We start from the raw sequence: 27478 nt of genomic DNA on the forward strand, positions 1-27478 counted from the left end.
TGAGAAATGTTAGTTCAAAGTAATTTTTATTTTAAAAAAGAAAATAATTTTTCGAAGTTGGCATGAAGAACGTTCCTTGTGTTTCTTTGTTGCCAGTTCACCGCAGAGCACGTGGTCACCCTATCGGCTAACACTCATTACAGGAAGCGACAAGGTGTGAGATGTATGTAAGGGGCTTATGAATGGTCGAAAAACTTGTTACTTCAATGTCAAGGCCACGAGCATTCAGCTCGCTTTACGATGTGAGCTTGCTTGGCGTGCCCATTGCGATGTATTGAAGCCGCTGTAAGGGGTGCGAGGTCGGTGGCAGGTACGGCGGGTTTCTTACGGTAGCTGGCTCCTCGCCGTCGTCCGCATAGCCGATCTTCGCATATGAAGAGACACGTTCATAGAGACCGCACGAATGTTTATTTACATGACGAAAGAGAAAATGCCGTAAAGAGATTCAGCTGCAATGTATAATATGTCTTTGCTTTTTTAGCTACTCGTCTCCTTACACGGAGGCCCAAAGAAGGTGGTGTTTACTGTTGCTGCAAATCAGGTGACGTGAAGTCTCAGAGGTCAACCCACCATTAGGAGTGCAGAAATTGGGACATTCGTGTGAAGAAGAAGGTGGGTCAAATTATAGATAGCATGAGCTCACCACACAATGACGCACATGGCCCTCGCCTTGAAGACCTCGCAGTGCAAGAAGTTATAGTCCGGTGCAGGGGGAAGTTTGAGCTTCTCTGGAGAGAAGATGGCCGCTGACGTGAACGGCAGCAGTGGTTCACGGCTGCGTTGAGCTTCAGTGTTCCAGAACCCTATGGAACGTGGCAGTTCAATTGCTCGTTCTCTGATAACGGCTACTTCGATGCCTTCCCTAGCTTCCGAACTGTCAGTGCTTAATGACGACCTCGCGTTGGGGACAATGCCGGTATGAAGAGGTCGACTCTATGAAGGATTGATGGATTGATGTATCCGGTGTTGCCTTTTAGATCATGCGTTGACTCGCGCCACATAGCCATAAAGTTTAGTAGTATCGCTGTTTGTTTAAAGATTGAATTTCACTCGCGCCTCGATTGTAGCCACAAATCAGTGAGCCTCCTCCTGGTTATTTTTTTCATTTGAAGTCTATTTTGCCTTCACTGTCCCTAAAACACAATGCTTTGAAAAATTCAATGCCCTATCTTCGACTATAAGGTGGAGTCTTTTAGGAACATTATCAAACGTTCAGCCGTTTTCTCCTCCTCTCCACACGAACTACATACCGCGTCTGTGCCTTGATTGTTCGCTCGGTACGTCTTCGTCCGCAATACTCCCGTTCTAGACTTAAAGTAAACTACCCCGAGAATTATTCTTAGATCTTTTACTTTGCAATTTCCAGATTAAATATTAGGTAGAACTCCAGTGGTAATTTTGTAAGCATTCCTATCTTCCACATGTTTTCCTCTGCTTTCTTCACCTTCTATTTAACGGATGTTTCCTTTTGGCTTAGTATTCTGCTGTTGTCTAAATACTTGCGTGAGAATTTTCGAGTTCGTTTCCTGCATTTATTTTCGACATTCTTCTTGTACAAGTAACTGAAAACATTCCAAGCCCATTACTCTTGTACAATTTTTCTCAATCGCTCCTCAATTTCTATCTTACTGCTAGCTTTCCTTCCCTCAAACGATGTCCATCCCATGTCTTAATGTACCCCCTGATTTGGGGTATTCCCATGTTTTCCCAAAGAAAGTCTACCTAAGCCACGTCGTTTAATTTTCAATCTTGCTTGAACTTCTGATTTCATGCACACGGCCGCATTGGCGAACGTTCAAGGGGCTAAGTGGTTGCCCCTTGAACGTGAAGAAGATATTCTTCTTCTAAAAGATCAATAGACAGTCTAGTATTCTTGATATTACATGCACTATAAGATATTCTGGTGTGGTGCTTTTCATGCATGTTATAATGAGAGGGATATTTAATAGAACTGTTGTCACTTTGCCCGTGTTACTGAAATTGTTCATATAGTTATAATACGTGAATCACTTTATGCCTTTTGATTTTATGCAAATGTTTTGCTTACCCAGTCGGTATAATTTGATTTTGATAAAATCATAAATGCTCTAAATTTTTTTTACTATACAGCCGGTCTATTTTTAAAATACGTGACCATAAATATGAATGCAGTTGGTGGTGTGCTTGATTAATGCTTAACTATCACCACTCTAACTACACCTGCTACAGTGCATAGTGTGACAAAAGTAATGGTACTTAACCTTACTGGCAGCATACACCTTCATGTCTCAAAATGTGTTAGAAAGCCTGGTTAAAATGTGTGTACGTTTTTTTTTTTGCTCCAACAAAATATTCTGGTCTACTCAAAGCAGCTTCCGCTCTTTTAAGGTCCTCAACCTATTTGGTGTTCAAAAGAAGTATCAATGCCATATCCTTTCTTTGTTGGCCCACTCATCGCTCTAATATTGAGAATTACCCGACAACATTACCCGCGGCGTCTCTCATAATCATATGCTGCTTTTGGGACGTTAAACCCCACATATCAATCAATCCGACAACATTACCCAGGAATATATATGGCGATGTTATAAAAAGTAATGTCAATTCAATTGTCAAAAAACGTGAACCCAATAGTAAGTTGTCGCCAAGTTACGTTTTCGATCATCTTTGTTTTCACAACTTTGTTAAAGTTATTTTTGATAACATCCCCTACAGTTTGTTTGGCATCATTTTCTGTTAGTTCTCATTAAATGTGTTTAGGAAAGACAACGAACCCTTAAATTTATATTACTTTCCTTTACTCATGAATCTGAAACAGTGAATCTTTGTAATCTTAGTGGTGTGTGACTTGTTTTTTTCATCAGTTGTGCGTGTGTTCGTGTACGTGCATTTAGGTGGCAGGACGAACCATTGCCACCTCCTATGACTAACAGATTTTCTGACAACTAACAGATGCATAATGCTGCCAAAGAAGTATAGGAATATTGGAAGTAATCGTATTGTAATTGTCAAGAAAGAAAAGTGGAAGAAAAGAAAACTTGCCTTGGTGAAGGACAGAACCTGCCACCTGCGAATAAAGCGTGCGGTGCTCTACCAACTGTGTTACGTACCACAGCAGCTATTGCCCCTTCCTTTTGGCGAGGTATATATGTGTACCTAATCGTCGGAGAGACAGTCAGCCCCGCTTGTTGCCATCATGGCTACTTTGGGACACTTTTTCTTTTCTATTGGCATCACGTAGCATGTGATGTTATTGCAAGCTGGCAGCCTGACTAACGCCCCTGTGCTTAATGCACATATACACCCCACAAGTGGACGGGTAGATAACTGTCATAGTTAGTAGTAGGGCATCAAATGCATTATTCAAAGGTTTCCAGATTCGGTTATTCCGCACGACTAGTTACCTTTTCTTACACGTTACTTTCTTGTCAATTACATTACAAATACTTCCAATAATATCCTTAGTAATTTTTCTGGCAGCGTTTTCAATTCACAATAATATTGTTTGTAACAATAAAAAACGAGCCCTTTTTTCCTTCAGTCGTAGTGAGGAACTTGTTATGGCAGGCTTGGTGCCATGAGGTTGTATATGAGAGAAAATTGGTCTGCTGTTAGCTCATGTAATGATAGCGCGTGCTGTGCGCTGCCAGTAGGCAAAAAAGGTGTCCCACACTCGCAATAATGTTAAGAAACAGCGCTGACTGACTCTTACTAGATTAAATGCACATATATTCCGTACAAAGTGGAAGGGGGCTAGCCGCCCTGGTAGCTCAGTTGATAGAGCATCGGACACGATATTCGAAGGTCGCAGGCTTGGTCCCTGTCCAGGGCAGGTTATTTTTTTTCCTTCTATTTTTCTTTCTTCACAATTACAACACTTCTATTCTTCTTGCAGATTTTCTGGTGTTTGCTAAAAAAAGGCACCTTATAATCTGAAGAGGCAAACTGAATGTGCCAGTGTACGAGTTATCTCTTGTAGTGGTTACAAGTAAGATATGTTTTGAAGAATAACTCATTCTGCCACTTGCCTAAAGAATTCGTACAGGACATGGTGCTGGATGAACTTTGTTATTCTTGAATCGAGCTATCTTGAATTCTATCTTTATGAAAAAATTATGGGCTACACATGACGGTACACACTTTAATGCCACAAAGAATATGCAGCGAGCAATTTTGTAAATGCGAAATTGCATAAGGATAAGGTGAAAACTGCACCCTCAACGAGAATGTACAGGGAGCAAGGGTGCAGGCGTTATTTCTTCTGCTCGTTTTTTTCAAGTGCGAGCTGTTTTCACCTCGTTCTGATCATCTACCTAGATTGAGATGTGTTGTTATAGTGCATAAGAATGCTCCCTGGGAAACTAGGTTTGTCTCAAACTCTGTGTGTGTTTTTCAACCTATATGGTGCCCGGTTCAAGAATTCATGCAGACCAGATCGTGTAAAACAGGACACCCGTTTAACATAATAACATGGCTTAAAGCATAAAGCAGTTATTTAGACCGAATATCAATTTTTATAGTAGCTGTTTTTTCTGCAATAGAAAGCTTACATGTCTGAGCGTATAATCATGCCGTGAAAGAAGAGAATTTTCGGGGCTTGTTTCTTTTTGTTTGACATGGTTTTCATGAGTACATTTAATGGTAACACAGAAAGTGCTGGAAGCATTTTAAGAATTTCCGGGTCTCTGACTGCTATGAAGTGTCGCACAACACAGACTGCAAACAGTGGGAGGTCAGCATAACAGCTTTATATGTTTGTGCATTGTAGTTTGCAGCGAAAGCATGCATTTCATAAGCGTGTGAAATGCACATAGTTCTCACTGTTTGCCAAGATGGCAGAGCTGCTTTTTGAGGGTAGACTCCTCTGCGTAGGCCGCAAAAAATTATGTTGGCACAGGTAATATGGATATATGCTGTAACTTTGATCACTAGTCTTTTCGCATGTTAAAGCATCAGCCTATCTGCAGTAATCATACAGGCTGCCAGACATACTGATTTTTAGGCTTTTTAAGTGCAATTTTAAAAGGAAATGCCACTCAAGTTGCAAAAAGAATGCAGTTCAATTCACGGATTTTGATTTCCGCCTCCAATTACACATCCTGGCGACTTGTCAGTCTCGTTAATGAAGAAATCCTAATCAAACTTTTTAGCTTAATGGGTTGGTACTGATGTTGAGATTTCTGCATTGCTCATGAATAGAACGATATATTCGTGCCCTACCCGTCAGTACTGCCTGAAATCGATCAGGCTATCTTTGCATAGTTTTCTTATCATTGACGATCAGTGTATGCTTAAGCTATGCCAAGAAAGCGGCCCACGGCGTTCAGCTAATGGTGTTTTCCGTGTGCAACTGTAGTTGTGGTTGTGCTGAATGAGCTTTCTTTATATACACCATATAACAAACTTGCTCCTTTAGAGTCATATGCATCTTCAGATCGATTGTAAATGTTTGCATATGTGAGGCCTTATGTTTTATAAAATATTCCTCAGTATGCCACGAGAAAATGTGTGTTATGCAAAAAGTTGTATATCAATATATACAACTCCTAAAGCCTCGTCTACAACTCAGTGCAGGTTGACCTTGAGCAGAAAACGAGGAGTGGCCGCAGCTCCCAGAAAAGAGCAAGCACCCTTCAAGCTACCCAAGCTCTCTTCGACAGGAACAGCAAAGTCACTGTGTGGCATTGAAAGCCATTGCAAGGAGTGCCTTATCAGAAAACTGTGCTGCTCTTTCATCGCGGAAGACGAAGTTGACCACTCGAGAGGAACATTACACTGTGTATTGTGAGTGCTTCAGTGGTTTTGATTTTGTCCAGCCAGCAGTCAAGATATCATGTCAGATTCAGTCGGGATGGCTATAGGGAGTCGGGCAGGCATGTTTGGACATTTGTCTATCCAAGTAGTGCCAATTTTTGCACTGGTCCTGTTGGAGTTACTGCCACAAATGACAGAAGCTTCGTCACTTCTGTAAATGTACAGATGTGTCAGGGAAGATTAGCTGCATTAGTTTTTTCTATAACTGATAGCTGCCAACATTCTTCATTGTACAGCAGTTTTGTTTCTCACTTATGGATGTAAAGCCCTCCACAGAAAAAATGCTACACGTCTACTTACAGAAGGCACCAAGGTCTTACTTGTAGGTTTTTTGGCATGTAATCATAAGCACCTCGTTTGGAAGAACATGAACATTTTAAACATGTACAGCGAAAAACTTGGGTGGCTAGTCATTTTGTCGTTACCATGTTTCTCACAATATTCTTAAGCATGTTGTTCATTACGTTGTCAATCTCATTCATGTGCATAGAAGATCTTACGCAGTTTCAGGCTACTTCAAGCACCGTATTGTTGTGTAAAAAGCCTGTAAAAGACCTATCAATAAGTTTTTAACACAGTTGCTTAATCTGATGCATGATACAACACGAAACTTTCGTGCGTATTTATCAATCTAAGCTCGTCTTAGTGTTATCCAAAATGAAGATGCGAGTCGACAGATGGAAGCATCTAGTTGGGTAATCAGGGTGAACAGTGGAAGTGCCTCAGACAGGCTGGCCGATGTTGCGATTGGAGGAGGACCTATTTTTTAGAAGTCACCTTGTCATCCTTTGCGTGTTAGTTTAAATGGGGCTAGCAATGACATCGTCTTTTGGTGTAGGTGTGTGTGCCTGTTGGAATTGTTTGTCTGAAAAAAAAACCTATAACGCACAAGAGTGCAGCCCTCGCTTCCTTTGAAGTTATATTTCGATGATACAAAGTGTTTTCCTGTCGGAGGTTGAGAGTAAGGGAAGCAAAAAATAAAGGTAAAAGAAAGAAAAGAAAAAAGAAGAAAGAAAAGGAGGATGAAAAGTAAAAGTAGTGTGATACACTGCTTCTACTTTGCATACCCTTTTCTTCTTTTTTTGTTCTTTTCTTTTTTTCACTTTTTTTTACATTTGCATTGTCCCATCTAGTGCATGAATCAATGACACGTGGCTTTGCTATAGCAAACATGCCTATGTGGTGTTGGATTGAACAGTGCATTGTACTTCATTCAATTCAATTGCCGGCTGAACAGCCTTGTAATAATTGCTTTCTCTCTATCACCACACATGATCAAATGAAAACTTTGCACTTGGCTCTTAGTATACTGGTATATAGCTTGTGTCTTGGACTACTCAAAATGAATGTTATTTGCTGCTGTTTATGGTAATGAATTTATCCAACATGAATATATCTTGCCTTGTGAATTTTTTCAGACCTGACTTTCTTTTTCTTTCCTATGCAGGCGTATGTAAGGCAGTAACACAACGGTGATAGCTTGAGCTTTTGAGGAATAAATACTGGCAATGAGGCAATTCCACATCAAGCATCCCGGCCATTTTGCCACCATCCTGAATGTGTTTCGAAAAAAAAATATTGTGCTCGTTTAGTGTAATAAAAAGAGCAAAAAGCTAAAATATATTGCAGAAAACAAAATATTAGACCACCTTGGTGCCTTCTGGATTTTCCAGGATGTTGTTTGGGTGTTGTTTGTAAAAAAAAGTATTTCAAAAATACTGCTTCTTCTACACCAAATTTGGTCTAGGTATTAAGTAAAGGTGATTGTGTGTAGTGCATAAAGCTCAGTAACATTAGTATAATTTTTTTGCCACATCAGAAGGAAGAAAACAGTTTTCTTCATATGGCAAGTTATGTGATTACACTTCTTGTTTTAAAGAAGAAAATAATTTTTGAAGTTTTCTAATGATGGCTGTTTTTGCATTTGATATACGACAGCTGCCGTTCCAAAGTTCCGCATCACCCTCAACTGGAGCCTTCAAAAATTATTTTCTTCATTGAAACAACAATTGTAATGATAACACTTGCCATATAAGAAGAACTGTTTATTTGCATTTACCTTACACATAAAAGTAGTTTTCAATTATACACTTAGTGCAAATTGCATCTCCATGTGGAAAAAGCGATTATATAGTGATATTTGTAATCTGGAACTAACATTATTTTTTTCGTGATATATACCTTCTGTGGAGAGAGTATTTATGGCTCAAATATTCATACAAAGTACAGTATCGCCATAGAAGAAATGCAAACGATAAACAGTTTGGCTGAGTTCTTCAAAGCTTATGTAGCGGAAAAATTGCCCATTATTTACTCGGCTTCAAATACTTTAAAGACGCACCTTTACTTAATGTGTGGATCAGAATTTATATGGAGAGAAAAAGCGGCATTTTAAAGATTTTCTCACAAACAACACCGCCATGACATTCTGCGAAATTCCGAAGGTACCCACGTGACCACTACGTTTTTGTTTTCAAAATATTTCAGCAAATAACTGTTTTCAAAATAGTAATTTACCACCATTTTTAAACTATATATCTCTGATGGTCGCCAGGCATTATGGTATGGATGTTTGGTGTAGAATGGCCCAGTGGGAAAAACAACAAATATCTGAGCATCCTTTGACGTTCGGGCATTTTCGAAAGCATTTTTTGTTAGCAGCAATTCAATTAAGCCCTTGTCTTCATGCTTAGGCCCAGAAACAAAACACAAGAGAGCAAAGTAGTCCTAAGTGTCATGCAGTCTCGCTGTTCCAGGGCTTCTGGAGCCTCATTTAGTGCAAGCTTCACCATTTTTAACTATTCAGATTCAGCCAACAGGTTTTGGAGGCACAGTGCATTTTCAGCTGAACTGTTTCACACCAGTTACTTAGATAAAAAGCGGCAATTGGAGGTAAAAATACAAATATAAAGGCATCGTAGGTAATAACAAAGAGGTGTGTTTTTTCTTTTTTTGTGTGGTGCTTTGCCTGAACGCTGTGCTTTTTGTGGTATAGTTCATTGTCTAGTGAATGTAGGCCTTAAAAACTCACATTAGCCTTGTTGAGCTCAATTTTTTCATTGTAGTCATAGTAGCCATATTAAAAATTATGACTTCAAACTTGATTGTTCTTTTAAAGACTTTTTTCTTGCATAATGATATTTCAGAGTCTTAGACAATTTTGTTATAAGAAAACGTGATGTCATACTAGGGTCACTTTTTATAGAGTCGTTCCGTTCTACCTCATCTTCTACATTCCTAATGGAGCAGTTATTTTCAATATCGGCTTTTTAAATGGATTTAGCATGCTCTAATTAGTAAGGTGTAAGCACCTACGGTAGCACATGCACCCAACTTTTCTGTTGGCAGTTTATTTCTGCTATTCTTGATTGATAAGTGGGGATTCACGTCCCAAAACCACTATATGATTATTAGAGACCCCGTAGTGGAGGGCTCTGGAAATTTTGACCACTTGGGGTTGTTTAACGTGCACCCAAATCTGAGCACCAGTGCCTACAGCATTTCTGCCTCCATCAGAAATGCAGCCGCTGCAGCCGGGATTTCATACCGTGACCTGCGGGTCAGCAGCCGAGATTTCGTTACTCTTGCTCCCCTATTTCTGTGCAGTTCGATTATAGTAGTCTGGCTTGCACAGATTTTAAACGGCCCCTGCCTGATCCTGCTTGCTTTCATGGTGATTTCAACCTTCATAAACTGCATAGTTTTACGTCTCAAAATTGTTCAAGATGCCAATTTTGTGCACAAACTGTGTAGTTGAAAGGCAGAAAATGTACATGTCTGCACTATAAATATACATTGAGAGCTTTCACTGGCAGTTCCTAAAGCTTTAGTGTGCAGGAAGCATTTAAATCATAATTTTATGATGACACATCAATACATTATCTCTACCATTGAAAATCGTGGCAACAACCTAGTTATTTTCACCGTGATAAGCATGCTGTTTTCTTTCATGCGGAGGAATTAATTTATACATTTCTTTCTTCTATTATTCACATATGCATAACATGAAGGATTGTCTGCCTTACATTTTCAGTTTCATTCTGTGTGTTATATTTCTTGTGCTTGTGAACTAAGGTGCCAACTTGTGTGTCTGACATGATTTGTGCCAATTATTTACATTTTCAGGTGCCTATGAAGGACACATAAGTTCTATGGCAGTGACCTTCCAAATCTACAGTTGTGCCGGAGCCTCAAGCAGCATTTCGTCGATCTCCACAAGGCGTTCATGAGATAAACACAGCGCCACACTTTCACCATGCTATGATTATTATTCATGTTTAAAATTTTGTTCCAGAATTGCTGTCACATCGCGTTTTGTGCCACCATCCTGTAGCTTAGGTGGAGCTCGTGAAATCACGGTGCAGTCACCTCATTTGCGTATCATGAACATTGCAATGTCGCAATTCACAGCTGGATCATACAGACAAATAAAAAATATATTGATTGTAGCAGGGCTGATGTGTATATTTGTGCTTCTCTAATGCAAATAATAAATTGATAAGGTTTTAAGTCTTGCATAAAACACTGCATTAATGTGTTGCAATGTAACCACCATTTATGATCACAAGCATGTTAGTTTTGTAGCTTTCTAACGTATTTTATTTAAAAGCTAATTTTGCTTGCGCATCAGGACAATTAGATGGATGCCGATGGTTCAATCCCTCATCAAGCATCTTTAAGGAATATTGTGATTTGTACACAGTAATGCAAGTACTCAAGATGTGGACTCTATTCAATTTACACATTAATTTGCTTTGCACTAGATTTGAACGGTCATTTCATTTCTGCATAAATAATACAGCTGTCCTTATCTACGGAGCTTTCCGCATCATGCGGAAAGCTCTGTAGATACATATATCTATACCCCTGGGCTTCGACTAGATTGGGTCCATTATAAGGTGTCATTACTTTTTTCAGGCTTTTGCACAAATCATACCTAATCACAGAAACTGTAGCACCGGTGTGCACCAAAACGTCCACGATAACTCCTTCCACCGTAACAGAAACCATGTTGAACGGGCGTGCCGGAGGAACATGAGTCCTACTATTACATGCAGTTTCTCCTTCGAAAACTGCATCATTTAGTTTTCCGACCGGTTATCAGTAGTAAACGAGGCTGGCCGAAGAGGAGAGGAGGAGTGACGGAAGGGCGAAGGTTGTCGGTGTCGGCTTGAACGGTAAGTGTTCCACGTCTCAGTCGACGCGGGCGGAGTTGCAGACCGCTGCTGTCCAGATGAATAACGCCGAGCCAAGAATCCCCTCTGGAAAAGTCTCGTTCGCGCATGTCGTACCCGCGACGCTCGTCCTGCTGGCGCTTGCGGCAGAAGCGCGATATATGGCCACGATATCCACAGTAAAAGCATGTTGGGCGAGACGGGCGCCAAGGCGGGTAGTAGAGGGCGTTCGGCGCACCGGGAGATAGCGCACTCAAGTGGACTGACGGAGGGCCGGGTGGGATTGGCCGGAAGTGGACCGGTGGTGCAGCAGCAACCGGCGTGAATGATGGCAGCGGTGAAGTAGAGTTTACGTTGCGAGGAGGTGCGGCCGCAACTTGCGCGTACGTTGTAGGGCTAGACGGAGGTGGCTGGACGTAGGCTGGACCGGTAAATGATGTTAGTTCCTCCCTTACGATGTCACGGAGGGCCATGCTTGAAGGCTGTATGACAGATGGAGAAGGATGTGAGATGCCCATTGATTGAAGTTCTTCTCGTATGATCTCCCGTATCATGTCACGCAGGTCCCGGTCTGCTGTACGGTGTTCACTATTGCCCGACTGAAGGCGAACAGAATCAAGTTCGTCGAGACGCTGACACGTAGAGACGACGTCAGTGACAGTAGAAGGATTCTGGGCAACAAGGGCATTGTAGGCAATGCTTCCGATGCCCTTCAGGATGTGGCGAAGTTTGTTCGACTCGGACATCGAAGAATTGACGCGCCGGCAAAGCGCAAGAACATCGTCGATATAATATGTGTATGACTCGCCGGGATGTTGTTGGCGAGTATCTAGGGCCCTCCTCGCTAGAGCGGATCGAACGGCTGGCGTGCCGAATACTTGGCGAAGCTGCTGCTTGAAGGCAGGCCAGTCGGTGAGGTCGATCTCATGGTTCAAGAACCATGTCTTGGCAACGCCCGTGAGATAAAGCGATACTCGGCGGAGCTTGTTAGAGTCGTCCCAGTGATTAGTTGCGCTTACTCGCTCGTAGTTATCGAGCCAGTCCTCAACATCTTCGCCGCGGAGACCAGCGAAGATCGGAGGGCCACGCTGGTGGTTTACGATGTAAAGAGGAGGGGCTTGCGGCGCAGTGACGGCTTGCGGCGCAGTGACGGCTTGCGGCGCAGAGACGGGAGCAGAAAGGGCATCCACCCACTCACTCTGAGACATGTTGGCGGACTGAGGGTCCAAGCGGCGGCCTGAACGGAGCTCCAGCGAGTAGGCTTTGTAAGGAGAGGTACTGGGAACGTCAATCCACCTCCACCACGTATGACGACTCGGTTATAACGAGGTATATTCGTCGTGAACTCGGGAACGAACATGTGCAACGGACCCGACAAAGAAGCGCTCGTGCCAAGAAGTGATGATTGTCAGACAGAACACATGGTGATGATTGACTGCTGTTCAGATGAGGATGAAGCGCATAATAGATGCCTACATTATATATATATATATATGTGTGTGTGTGTGCAGGAAAGAGATGACGAAACTCATGGAAGCGTCTTTAATTAACGTTTTCAGCTGGTGGACCAGCCCTCGTCGGAGGCTGGTGCACCAGCTGAAAACGTGAAGTAAAGTCGCTTCCAAAAAAGTTCCGGCGTCTCTTTCTGGCATACAATACGTCGGGTTCTGCGTGAATGACGTTCAAAAATAATTTGTATACATATATGTCTATATTTAGGAAATTAACACTTTGTCAAAACACAGAAAAACGAAGCCTTATGAATACACTTCTTTCCCTTATTTATTTATTTATTTATTTATTTAATACAAGTACCTACAACGCCCATTGGGCATTGTTGTTGGGGGTTTACAGTAGAAAACAGAATACAAAACAGCAAAATTAAAAGCAAATAAATCGTGCATTACAGTATACAGGAGAAATCAACACTTGTAGTACATCATTAGAACAAAAGTACAAAACACGGGATTATACATCGAAAGCAGTAATTATACATATAAAAAAGCCACAACCAAGAGAAGTACAAAGCCAACATTAAATATATGGGTTATTTCAGCAGCTCAAAATGCTGTTTCAATGGCTGTTAGAAAATTAGAATCAGAAAATATTGGTATTTTTAGCGCATTCCAGTCACTAATAGAATTAGGAAAGAAAGAGTATTTAAGGACATTCAATCGACAGGTATATTCTCTAATTTTATATAACTGATCTTTCCGTTCGGACATATAACTAGGCGTCTTTAAATACCGCTCTTTATTTAGCCCAGTCTTACCGTGAGATATATTATAGAGAAATTTAAGTCTTTGAGCTTTCCGTCGTCCACAAAGGGGTTCCTATCCCAAGGCCTGAAGAACTACAGAAGACATTATTCTAAAATCGTAGTTTCCTGTAACAAACCTAGCAGCCCTTTCTTGCACCCTTTCCAACTTTTCTTTCAGTACATTCGTGAAAGGCTCCCAAGAAATACAAGCATACTCTGAAATTGGGCGCACACTTGTAATATACAGGGTTTCCTTGAGTGTTTGCGGCACGTCGCTGAAATTTCTTTGGAAAAAATGAATTAAGCGTTAAGCCTTGGCTGTGATTAGATCTGCGTGACTGGTCCAATCTAGTGTTGCCGTGAATGTTACGCCGAGATACTTAACTTGATCTACTTTTTGTACTGCGCAGAAATTTAAGTAATAAGACCTGGATACTACCTTTTTTGTTAATTAATTGCACATGAAAACATTTAGTTAGGTTCAAACTCATTTGCTACTGAGCACACCAAGACACAATCTTATCGAGGTCAGATTGAAGTACTGTGGTGTCATCAAAACACTTGACTGGGCAATACAAAACACAATCATCAGCATAAAGCCTCACTGTTGCCTCACCTTGTTCATTACGAGGGTCGCGTATTGGCAGACTTGGTTTATTTAAGTTGCATACGAGGGACTACTGGTCATCTGCGAGCGCGTATATATATATATATATATATATATATATATATATATATATATATATATATATATATATATATATATATATATATATATATATATATATATATTATATATATATATATGGGTTATTCTAAGTTAGTGTCCCATATTTCGGGTTAACCATCCCTGATTCTGTCGATCAAATTTACACCATATTTCTGCGTACACCGTGAAGTATTGCGGCCAAACATTCTTGCCCTAAAAGTTTTTGCAAGACCATGGCGCAACGTCAGAGTGCGATGAATTTTGCGGAAGTGTGCACACTAGAAAAATGTATATAAAATATATAATTGGTTGCGAAACTTCGAAACAGCGCTTGAGCTACTACAGAAGTTTCTTTTAAGTGTGCTACATAAGGCTTCGGGAAATTTTCCGCTTACCCAGCAGTTAGCCTTTTCAAAAAGCACAAGAATCTTCAACTTTTGCCCTTTTTTAATGTTAACTTGAACTCTCTCTAACCAATGGTAATAATATTGTGGTTTACAGAATAGCTTAATATTGTACAAAAATGTCCAGGGGCGAAAGAGACATCAAATTTTTTCCGGAAAAAAGTTTAAACTGGCAGAAATTTTTTATTTCTCCCATACATTACTGCATTTTTTGTGCTGATGCAGTCCGAAAAAATTTTCACAGTGCGGCATTTGATCGACCGCTTAATTTAGTATTGAGAAATGTTAGTTCAAAGTAATTTTTATTTTAAAAAAGAAAATAATTTTTCGAAGTTGGCATGAAGAACGTTCCTTGTGTTTCTTTGTTGCCAGTTCACCGCAGAGCACGTGGTCACCCTATCGGCTAACACTCATTACAGGAAGCGACAAGGTGTGAGATGTATGTAAGGGGCTTATGAATGGTCGAAAAACTTGTTAGTTCAATGTCAAGGCCACGAGCATTCAGCTCGCTTTACGATGTGAGCTTGCTTGGCGTGCCCATTGCGATGTATTGAAGCCGCTGTAAGGGGTGCGAGGTCGATGGCAGGTACGGCGGGTATCTTTACGGTAGCTGGCTCCTCGCCGTCGTCCGCATAGCCGATCTTCGCATATGAAGAGACACGTTCATAGAGACCGCACGAATGTTTATTTACATGACGAAAGAGAAAATGCCGTGAAGAGATTCAGCTGCGATGTATAATATGTCTTTGCTTTTTTAGCTACTCGTCTCCTTACACGGAGGCCCAAAGAAGGTGGTGTTTACTGTTGCTGCAAATCAGGTGACGTGAAGTCTCAGAGGTCAACCCACCATTAGGAGTGCAGAAATTGGGACATTCGTGTGAAGAAGAAGGTGGGTCAAATTATAGATAGCATGAGCTCACCACACAAGGACGCACATGGCCCTCGCCTTGAAGACTTCGCAGGGCAAGAAGTTATAGTCCGGTGCAGGGGGAAGTTCGAGCTTCTCTGGAGAGAAGATGGCCGCTGACGTGAACGGCAGCAGTGGTTCACGGTTGCGTTGAGCTTCAGTGTTCCAGAACCCTATGGAACGTGGCAGTTAGAGTGCTCGTTCCCTGATAACGGCTACTTCGATGCCTTCCCATGCTTCCGAACTGTCAGTGCTTAATGACGACCTCGCGTTGGGGACAATGCCGGTTTGAAGAGGTTGACTCTATGAAGGATTGATGGATTGATGTATCCGGTTGTGCCTTTTAGATCATGCGTTGACTCGCGCCACCTAGCCATAAAGTTTAGTAGTATCGCTGTTTGTTTAAAGATTGAATTTCACTCGCGCCTCGATTGTAGCCACAAATCAGTGAGCCTCCTCCTGGTTATTTTTTTCATTTGAAGTCTATTTTGCCTTTACTGTCCCTAAAACACAATGCTTTAAAAAATTCAATGCCCTATTTTCGACTATAAGGTGGAGTCTTCTAAGGAACAATATCAAACGTTCAGCCGTTTTCTCCTCCTCTCCACACGAACTACATACCGCGTCTGTGCCTTGATTGTTTGCTCGGTACGTCTTCGTCCGCAATACTCCCGTTCTAGACTCAAAGTAAACTACCCCGAGAATTATCGTAGATCTTTTATTTTGCAATTTCCAGATTAAAAGTTAGGTAGAACTCCAGTGATAATTTTGTAAGCATTTCTATCTTCCACATGTTTTCCTCTGTTTTCTTCACCTTCTATTTAACGGATGTTTCCTTTTGGCTTAGTATTCTGCTGTTGTCTAAATACTTGCGTGAGAATTTTCGAGTTCATTTCCTGCATTTATTTTCGACATTCTTCTTGTACAAGTAACTGAAAACATTCCAAGCCCATTACTCTTGTACAATTTTCTCAATCGCTTCTCAAATTCTATCTTACTGCTAGATTTCCTTCCCTCAAACGATGTCCATCCCATGTCTTAATGTACCCCCTGATTTGGGGTATTCCCATGTTTTCCCAAAGAAAGTCTACCTAGGCCACGTCGTTAAATTTCCAATCTTGCTTGAACTTCTGATTTCATGCACAAGGCCGCATTGCCGAACGTTCAAGGGGCTGAGTGGTTGCCCCTTGAACGTGAAGGAGATATTCTTCCTTTAAAAGGTCAATAGACAGTCTAGTATTCTTGATATTACATGCACTATAAGATATTCTGGTGTGGTGCTTTTCATGCATGTTATAATGAGAGGGATTTTTAATAGAACTGTTGTCTATTTGCCCGTGTTACTGAAATTGTTCACATAGTTATAATACATGAATCACTTTATGCCTTTTGATTTTATGCAAATGTTTTGCTTACCCAGTCGGTATAATTTGATTTTGATAAAATCATAAATGCTCTAATTTTTTTTACTATACAGCCGGTTTATTTTTAAAATACGTGAACATAAATATGAATGCAGTTTGTGGTGTGCTTGATTAATGCTTAACTATCACCACTCTAACTACACCTGCTACAGTGCATAGTGTGACAAAAGTAATGGTACTTAACCTTACTAGCAGCATACACCTTCATGTTTCAAAATGTGTTAGAAAGCCTGGTTAAAATGTGTGTCCGTTTTTTTTTTGCTCCAACTAAATATTCTGGTCTACTCAAAGCAGCTTCCGCTCTTTCAAGGTCCTCAAACTATTTGGTGTTCAAAAGAAGTATCAATGCCATATCCTTCCTTTGTTGGCCTACTCATCGCTCTAATATTGAGAATTACCCGACAACATTACCCGCGGCGTCTCTCATAATCATATGCTGGTTTTGGGACGTTAAACCCCACATATCAATCAATCCGACAACATTACCCAGGAATATATATGGCGATGTTATAAAAAGTAATGTCAATTCAATTGTCACAAACGTGAACCCATTAGTAAGTTGTCGCCAAGTTACGTTTTCGATCATTTTTGTTTTCACAACTTTGTTAAAGTTATTTTTGATAACATCCCATACAGTTTGTTTGGCATCATTGTCTGTTAGTTCTCATTAAAATGTGTAGGAAAGACAACGAACCCTTAAATTTATATTTCTTTCCTTTACTCATGAATCTGAAACAGTGAATCTCTGTAATCTTAGTGTTGTGTGACTTGTTTTTTTTTATCAGTTGTGCGTGAATTCGTGTACGTGCATTAAGGTGGCAGGACGAACCTTTGCCACCTCCTATGACTAACAGATTTTCTGAGAACTAACAGATGCATAATGCTGCCAAAGAAGTATAGGAATATTGGAAGTAATTGTATTGTAATTGTCAAGAAAGAAAAGTTGAAGAAAAGAAAACATGCCTTGGTGAGGAACAGAACCTGCCACCTGTAAATAAAGCGTGCGGTGCTCTACCAACTGTGTTACGTACCACAGCAGCTATTGCCCCTTCCTCTTGGCGAGGTATATATGTGTACCTAATCGTCGGAGAGACAGTCAGCCCCGCTTGTTGCTATCATGGGTACTTTGGGACAGTTTTTCTTTTCTATTGGCATCACGTAGCATGTGATGTTATTGCAAGCTGGCAGCCTGACTAACGCCCCTGTGCTTAATGCACATATACACCCCATAAGTGGACGGGTAGATAACTGTCATAGTAGTAGGGCATCAAATTCATTATTCAAAGGTTTACAGATTCGGTTATTCCGCACGACTAGTTACCTTTTCTTCCACGTTACTTTCTTGTCAATTACATTACAAATACTTCCAATAATATCCCTAGTAATTTTTCTGGCAGCATTGTCAATTCATCCCGAAAACTGCAAATGAGTGGAACCACCTTCCCGCCCATATCGCTGCTATCACTGACCTCACTTTGTTTAAAAACGCCCTCTCTAACCATTTCGCGTAAATTCGCCACTTATAAGTCACACTGTGTTTTCTCTTGCTAGTTTTTTGTGTGCGCGTGTTACTCAAAGACGCAACCATGTCGAACATTGTTGTTACAACCACCCTGCCTCTTCTTCACATCACGCAGTCTTTCTTTTCTTTTATGGTTTTCAGATCGCCATTGTGCACATATAATTTTGATTTGCTGTATTTCCTGATTTTTTTTGTATGATGTATACCCGCTCCTCTCTGTAATGCTTCGGCCTTGAGAGTAAATAAATGAAATGAAATGAAATGAAATTCACAGTAATATCGTTTGTAACAATAAAAAACGAGCCCTTTTTTCCTTCAGTCGTAGTGAGGAACTTGTTAAGGCAGGCTTGGTGCCATGTGGTTGCATATGAGGGATAATTGGTCTGCTGTTAGCTCATGTAATGATAGCGCGTGCTGTGCGCTGCCAGTAGGCAAAAAAAGTGTCCCACACTCGCAATAATGTTAACAAGCAGCGATGAATGACTCTTCCTAGATTAAATGCACATATGTACCGTACAAAGTGGAAGGGGGCTAGCCGCCCTGGTAGCTCAGTTGATAGAGCATCGGACACGATATTCGAAGGTCGCAGGCTTGGTCCCTGTCCAGGGCAGGTTATCTTTTTTCTTTCTACTTTTCTTTCTTCACAATTACAACCCTTCTATTCTTCTTGCAGATTTTCTGGTGTTTGCTAAAAAAAGGCACCTTATAATCTGAAGAGGCAAACAGAATGTGCCAGTGTACGAGTTAGCTCTTGTAGTGGTTACAAGTAAGATATGTTTTGAAGAATAAATCATTCTGCCACTTGCCTAAAGAATTCGTACAGGACATGGTGCTGGATGAACTTTGTTATTCTTGAATCAAGCTATCTTGAATTCTATTTTTATATATTACATGGGCTACAGATGACGGTACACACTTTAATGCCACAAAGAATATGCAGCGAGCAATGTTGTAAAGGCGAAATTGCATAAGGATAAGGTGAAAACTGCACCCTCAACGAGAATGTACAGGGAGCCAGGGTGCAGGCGTTATTTCTTCTGCTCGTTTTTTTCAAGTGCGAGCTGTTTTCACCTCGTTCTGATCATCTAACTAGATTGAGATGTGTTGTTATAGTGCATAAGGATGCTCCACGGGAAACTAGGTTTGTCCAAACTCTGTGTGTGTCTTTCAACCTATATGGTGCCCGGTTCAAAACTTCATGCAGACCAGATCGTGTAAAACAGGACACCCGTTTAACATAATAACATGGCTCAAAGCATAAAGCAGTTAATTAGACAGAATATCAATTTTTATAGCAGCTGTTTTTTCTGCAATAGAAAGCTTACAGGTCTGAGCGTAAAACCATGCCGTGGAAGAAGAGAATTTTCGGGGCTTGTTTCTTTTTGTTTGACATGGTTTTCATGAGTACATTTAATGGTAACACAGAAAGTGCTGGAAACTTTTAAGAATTTACGGGTCTCTGACTGCTATTTACGGTCTCTGAATTTACGGTCTCTGGTCGCACAACACAGACTGCAAACAGTGGGAGGTCAGCATAACAGCTTTATATGTTTGTGCATTGTAGTTTGCAGCGAAAGCATGCATTTCATAAGCGTGTGAAATGCACATATTTCTCACTGTTTGCCACAATGGCAGTGCTGCTTTTTCAGGGTTGACTCCTCTGCGTAGGCCGCAAAAAATTATGTTGGCACAGTTAATATGGATATATGCTGTAACTTTGATCACTAATCTTTTCGCATGTTAAAGCATCAACCTATTTGCAGTAAACATACAGGCTGCATGACATACTGATTTTTAGGCTTTTTAAGTGCAATTTTAAAAGGAAATGCCACTCAAGTTGCAAAAAGAATGCAGTTCAATTCACGGATTTTGATTTCCGCCTCCAATTACACATCCTGGCGACTTGTCAGTCTCGTTAATGAAGAAATCCTAACCAAAGTTTTTAGCTGAATGGGTTGGTACTGATGTTGAATTTTGTGCATTGCTCATGAATAGAACGATATATTCGTGCCCTACCCGTCAGTACTGCCTGAAATCGATCAGGCTATCTTTCCATAGTTTTCTTATCATTGCACGATCAGTGTCTGCTTAAGCTATGCCATGAAAGCGGTCCACGGCGTCCAGCTAATGTTATTTCCGTGTGCAACTGTAGTTGTGGTTGTGCTGAATGACCTTTCTTTATATACACCATATAACAAACTTGCTCGTTTAGAGTCATATGCATCTTCAGATCGATTCTAAATGTTTGCATATGTGAGGCCTTATATTTTATAAAATATTCCTCAGTATGCCACGAGAAAATGTGTGTTATGCAAAAAGTTGTATATCAATATATACAACTCCTAAAGCCTCGTCTACAACTCAGTGCAGGTTGACCTTGAGCAGAAAACGAGGAGTGGCCGCAGCTCCCAGAAAAGAGCAAGCACACTTCAAGCTACCCAAGCTCTCTTCGACAGGAACAGCAAAGTCACTGTGTGGCATTGAAAACCATTGCAAGGAGTGCCTTATCAGAAAACTGTGCTGCTCTTTCATCGCGGAAGACGAAGTTGACCACTCGAGAGGAACATTACACTGTGTATTGTGAGTGCTTCAGTGGTTTTGATTTTGTCCAGCCAGCAGTCAAGATATCATGTCAGATTCAGTCGGGATGGCTATAGGGAGTCGGGCAGGCATGTTTGGACATTTGTCTAGACTAGTAGTGCCAATTTTCGCTCTGGTCCTGTTGGAGTTACTGCCACAAATGACAGAAGCTTCGTCACCTCTGTAAATGTACAGATGTGTCAGGGAAGATTAGCTGCATTAGTTTTTTCTATAACTGATAGCTGCCAACATTCTTCATTGTACAAGAGTTTTGTTCCTCACTTATGGATGTAAAGACCTTCACAGAAAAAATGCTACACGTCTACTTACAGAAGGCACCAAGGCCTTACTTGTAGGTTTTTTGGCATGTATTCATAAGCGCCTCATTTGGGTGAACATGAACATTTTAAACATGTACAGCGAAAAATTTGGGTGGCTAGTCATTTTGTCGTTATCATGTTTCTCGCAATATTCTTAAGCATGTTGTTCATTACGTTGTCAATCTCATTCATGTGCATAGAAGATCTTACGCAGTTTCAGGCTACTTTAAGCACCGTATTGTAGTGTAAAAAGCCTGTAAAAGACCTATCAATAAGTTTTAACACAGTTGCTTAATCTGATACATGATACAACACAAAACTTTCGTGCGTATTCATCAATCTAAGCTCGTCTTAGTGTTATCCAAAATGAGGATGCGAGTCGAGAGATGGAAGCATCTAGTTGGGTAATCAGGGTGAACAGTGGAAGTGCCTCAGACAGGCTGGCCGATGTTGCGATTGGTGGAGGACCTATTTCTTAGAAGTCGCCTTGTCATCCTTTGCGTGTTAGTTTAAATGGGGCTAGCAATGACATCGTCTTTTGGTGTAGGTGTGTGTGCCTGTTGGAATTGTTTGTCTGAAAAAAAAACCTATAACGCACAAGAGTGCAGCCCTCGCTTCCTTTGAAGTTATATTTCGATGATACAAAGTGTTTTCCTGTCGGAGGTTGAGAGTAAGGGAAGCAAAAAATAAAGGTAAAAGAAAAAAAAGAAAAAAGAAGAAAGAAAAGGAGGATGAAAAGTAAAAGTAGTGTGATACACTGCTCCTACTTTGCATACCCTTTTCTTCTTTTTTTGTTCTTTTCTTTTTTTCACTTTTTTTTACATTTGCATTGTCCCATCTAGTGCATGAATCAATGACACGTGGCTTTGCTATAGCAAACATGCCTATGTGGTGTTGGATTGAACAGTGCATTGTACTTCATTCAATTCAATTGCCGGCTGAACAGCCTTGTAATAATTGCTTTCTCTCTATCACCACACATGATCAAATGAAAACTTTGCACTTGGCTCTTAGTATATTGGTATATAGCTTGTGTCTTGGACTACTCAAAATGAATGTTATTTGCTGCTGTTTATGGTAATGAATTTATCCAACATGAATATATCTTGCCTTGTGAATTTTTTCAGACCTGACTTTCTTTTTCTTTCCTATGCAGGCGTATGTAAGGCAGTAACACAACGGTGATAGCTTGAGCTTTTGAGGAATAAATACTGGCAATGAGGCAATTCCACATCAAGCATCCCGGCCATTTTGCCAACCATCCTGAATGTGTTTCGAAAAAAAAATTTTGTGCTCGTTTAGTGTAATAAAAAAAGCAAAAGGCTAAAATATATTGCAGAAAACAAAATATTAGACCACCTTGGTGCCTTCTGGAATTCCCAGGATGTTGTCTGGGTGTTGTTTGTAAAAAAAGTATTTCAAAAATACTGCTTCTTCTACACCAAATTAGGTCTAGGTATTAAGTAAAGGTGATTGTGTGTAGTGCATAAAGCTCAGTAACACTAGTACAATTTTTTTTGGCACATCAGAAGCAAGAAAGCAGTTGTCTTCATATGGCAAGTCATGTGATTACACTTTTTGTTTTAAAGAAGAAAATAATTTTTGAAGTTTTCTAATGATGGCTGTTTTTGCATTTGATATACGACAGCTGCCGTTCCAAAGTTCCCCATCACCCTCAACTGGAGCCTTCAAAAATTATTTTCTTCATTGAAGCAAAAATTGTAATGATAACACTTGCCATACAAGAAGAACTGTTTATTTGCATTTACCTTACGCATAAAAGTAGTTTTCAATTAAACACTTAGTGCAAATTGCATCTCAATGTGGAAAAAGAGATTATATAGTGATATTTGTAATCTGGAACTAACATTATTTTTTTGGTGATATATACCTACTGTGGAGTGAGTCTTTATGGCTCAAATATTCATACAAAGTACAGTATTGCCATAGAAGAAATGCAAACGATAAACAGTTTGGCTGAGTTCTTCAAAGCTTATGTAGCGGAAAAATTGCCCATTATTTACTCGGCTTCAAATACTTTAAAGACGCACCTTTACTTATTGTGTGGATCAAATTTAATATGGAGAGAAAAAGCGGTATTTTAAACATTTTTTCACAAACAACGCCCCCATGACATTCTGCGAAATTCTGAAGGTACCCACGTGACCACTACGTTTTTGTTTTCAAAATATTTCAGCAAATAACTGTTTTCGAAATAGTAATTTACCACCATTTTTTAAACTCTATATCTCTGATGTTCGCCAGTCAGTATGATATGGATGTTTGGTGTAGAATGGCCCAGTGGGAAAAACAACAAATATTTGAGCATCCTTTGACGCTCGGGCATTTTCGAAAGCATTTTTTGTTAGCAGCAATTCAATTAAGCCCTTGTCTTCATGCTTAGGCCCAGAAACAAAACACTAGCAAGCAAAGTAGTCCTAAGAGTCATGCAGTCTCGCTGTTCCAAGGCTTCTGGAGCCTCATTTAGTGCAAGCTTCACCATTTTTAACTATTCAGATTCAGCCAACAGGTTTTGGAGGCACAGTGCATTTTCAGCTCATTTGTTTCACACCAGTTACTTAGATAAAAAGCGGCCATTAGAGGTAAAAATACAAATTTAAAGGCATCGTAGGTAATAACAAAGAGGTCTGTTTTCTTTTTTTGTGTGGTGCTTGGCCTGAACGCTGTGCTTTTTGTGGTATAGTTCATTGTCTATTGAACATAGGCCTTAAAAACTCACATTAGCCTTGTTGAGCTCGATTTTTTCATTGTAGTCATAGTAGCCATATTAAAAATTATGACTTCAAACTTGATTGTTCTTTTAAAGACTTTTTTTTGCATAATGATATTTCAGAGTCTTAGTCAATTTTGTTATAAGAAAACGTGATGTCATACTAGGGTCACTTTTTATAGAGTCGTTCCGTTCTACCTCATCTTCTACATTCCTAATAGAGCAGTTATTTTCAATATCGGCTTTTTGAATGGAATGAGCATGCTCTAATTAGTAAGGTATAAGCACTTACGATAGCACATACACCCAACTTTTCTGTTGGCAGTTTATTTTTGTTATTCTTGATTGATATGTGGGGTTTCACGTCCCAAAACCACTATATGATTGTTAGAGACCCCGTAGTGGAGGGCTCTGGAAATTTTGACCACTTGGGGTTCTTTAGCGTGCACCCAAATCTGAGCACCAGGGCCTACAGCATTTCTGCCTCCATCAGAAATGCAGCCGCTGCAGCCGGGATATCATACCGTGACCTGCGGGTCAGCCGCCGAATGTTCGTTGCTCTTGCTCCCCTATTTCTGTGCAGTTCAATTAGAGTAATCTGGCTTGCACAGATTTTAACGGCACCTGCCTGATCCTGCTTGCTTTCATGGTGATTTTAACCTTCATAAACTGCATAGTTTCACGTCTCAATATTGTTCAAGATGCCAATTTTGTGCAGAAACTGTGTAGTTCAAAGGCAGAAAATGTACATGTATGCACTATAAATATACATTGAGAGCTTTCACTGGCAGTTCTTAAAGCTTTAGTGTGCAGGAAGCATTTATATCATAATTTTATAATGACATATCAATACATTATCTCTACCATTGAAAATCGTGGCAACAACCTAGTTTTTTTCACTGTGATAAGCATGCTGTTTTCTTTCATGCGGAGGAACTAATTTATACATTTCTTTCTTCTATTATTCACATATGCATAACATGAAGGATTGTCTGCCTTACATTTTCAGTTTCATTCTGTGTGTTATATTTCTTGTGCTTGTGAACTAAGGTGCCAACTTGTGTGTCTGACATGATTTGTGCCAATTATTTACATTTTCAGGTGCCTATGAAGGACACATAAGTTCTATGGCAGTGACCTCCCAAATATACAGCTGTGCCGGAGCCTCAAGCAGCATTTGGTTGATCTCCACAAGGCGTTCATGAGATAAACACAGCGCCACACTTTCACAGTGCTATGATTATTATTCATGTTTAAAATTTCGTTCCAGAATTCCTGCTACATCGCGTTTTGTGCCACCATCCTGTAGCTTAGGTGGAGCTCGTGAAATCACGGTGCAGTCACCTCATTTGCGTATCATGAACATTGCAATGTCGCAATTCACAGCTGGATCATACAGACAAATAAAAAATATATTGATTGTAGCAGGGCTGATGTGTATATTTGTGCTTCTATAATGCAAATAATAAATTGATAAGTTTTTTAAGTCTTGCATAAAACACTGCATTAATGTGTTGCAATGTAACCACCATTTTGATCACAAGCATGTTAGTTTTGTAGCTTTCTAACGTATTTTATTTAAAAGCTAATTTTGCTTGCGCATCAGGACAATTAGATGGATGCCGATGGTTCAATCCCTCATCAAGCATCTTTAAGGAATATTGTGATTTGTACACAGTAATGCAAGTACTCAAGATGTGGACTGTATTCAGTTTACACATTAATTTGCTTTGCACTAGATTTGGACGGTCATTTAATTTCTGCATAATTAATACAGCTGTCCTTATCTACGGAGCTTTCCGCATCATGCGGCTTTCCTTATCTGCGGACCTCTCGCATCGTGCGGCTTTCCTTACGTGTGGACCTTTCCGCATCCTGGGCTTTCCTTATCCGCGGAACTTTCCGTATCATACGGCTTTCCGTAGTCCAATAATGGCGTATGTGCGGAGCCGCACATACAAAAATTTTCAGTAGGGACCCGAAACCATGACACCCTTCCGAATCCCTCTCCCAACGTAATATCTATTGTAGTTCCACTGTGCCCTATATTTAAATACAGCTGCAATCCTGGTGTCATTTGTCATTACGTATCTTTCGTGCTCCCTTGGATACTCAGCCCCGTTAGTTATCCATACGCCCAAGTATTTGTGTTTCCCCACCATTTCAAGCGTGAATTCCTGTATTTCACGTTCACTACATTTGTTAGCATTCAAATTCATGATTTCCGGTTTACCCTACTGAACTTCCAATTTAACCTATCTCCCTCATTTCGGCTGCTGACCCGCAGGGCGCGGGTTCCAATCCCAGCTGCGGCGGCTGCATTTCCGATGAAGGCGGAGATGTTGTAGGCCCGTGTGCTAAGATTTGGGTGCACGGTAAAGAACCCCAGGTGGTCTAAATTTCCGGAGCCGTCCACTACGGCGTCTCTCATAATCATATAGTGATTTGGGACGTTAAACCCCACATATCAATCATCAAAAATCTCCCTCATTAACACAGATGTCTGTCAATCCCTGCAGATCCTGCTTATTGTCGGCTAATAATAATATATCATCTGCATACGTCAATGCTGGTTATGAGTGTTCAATGTTTTTTTCCTTGCTTGTCAAATGAAATGCTGGATCCGAGTTTACTTTCCTCTAATTTGGCTCCTCAATGTTTTTTCCTTGCTTGTCAAATGAAAGGCAGGATTCGAGTTTACTTTCCTTTAATTTGGCTCCTATTCTTTGAAGATACAACATAAATAGCAAAGGTGACAAGGAACATCCCTGTCGAAGCCCGCGTTGTATCTCCTTAGGTTCAGATACCTGTCTTCACATTTGATAACTGCATTGTGACATTTATAGTTGTCCTTTAAAAGATTAGTTATTCCATCTTCCACATCTTGTGTGTCCAGTATTCCCCCCAAGTCTTCTTGAACCTTACTATCGTAAGCTCCCTTGACAACTATAAATGCTAGCCACAGGGGTCTGTGTTCTTTTTCCGCTATTTCAATACAATGTATCAATGAATACAGATTGTCCTCAAACCTCCTTCTTTTACGGAATTCATTTTGTAGTTCTTCCAGCAGCCCCTCATTCTCCACCCATGTCTGTAGTTTTTCCTTCACTATCTGAATCATCAGCCTGTAAACTACTGGTGCTACTGTTGTAGGATGGTAGTAGCTTATATCAGCTTTGTCCTCTTTTCTTTATAGATCATGCTCATCCTGCATAGTTTCCACCCATTGGGACCTCCACCATCCAATATTGCTTTGCTCTCTGCCTTTGTGAATGTTTTCTTATGGTTCGGTCCTAGTTTCTTTATTAGCAAAATTGGGATGCCGTCAGGGCCTGTTGATGTGCTAATATAGGAACTTGTCTCTGCCATTTCCCACTCTCATTGTGTCATTGGAGCCAGTGAGAATAATGGTCCATTCTCGTATGGTATGGTGCATGCAGCGCTTTCTTGGCATTTAAACTTATCTGTCATCATTGTTTTTATATATTCCACAGCCTCATCCCCCTCCACTCTCACCCCTTAACTGTTGCTATGAAACTCTGTTTCATGCTTGTCTTATTACTCAGAGGATTGAAATGCTTTCGAAACTTTGCAGCTGCCTTTCTATCCCTTTTGTTTACTTCCACCATCCATTGGTCCCATTGGTCCCCCTTT

Source organism: Rhipicephalus microplus, chromosome 4, assembly GCF_043290135.1.
Source record: "Rhipicephalus microplus isolate Deutch F79 chromosome 4, USDA_Rmic, whole genome shotgun sequence".
NCBI classification, from domain to species: domain Eukaryota; kingdom Metazoa; phylum Arthropoda; class Arachnida; order Ixodida; family Ixodidae; genus Rhipicephalus; species Rhipicephalus microplus.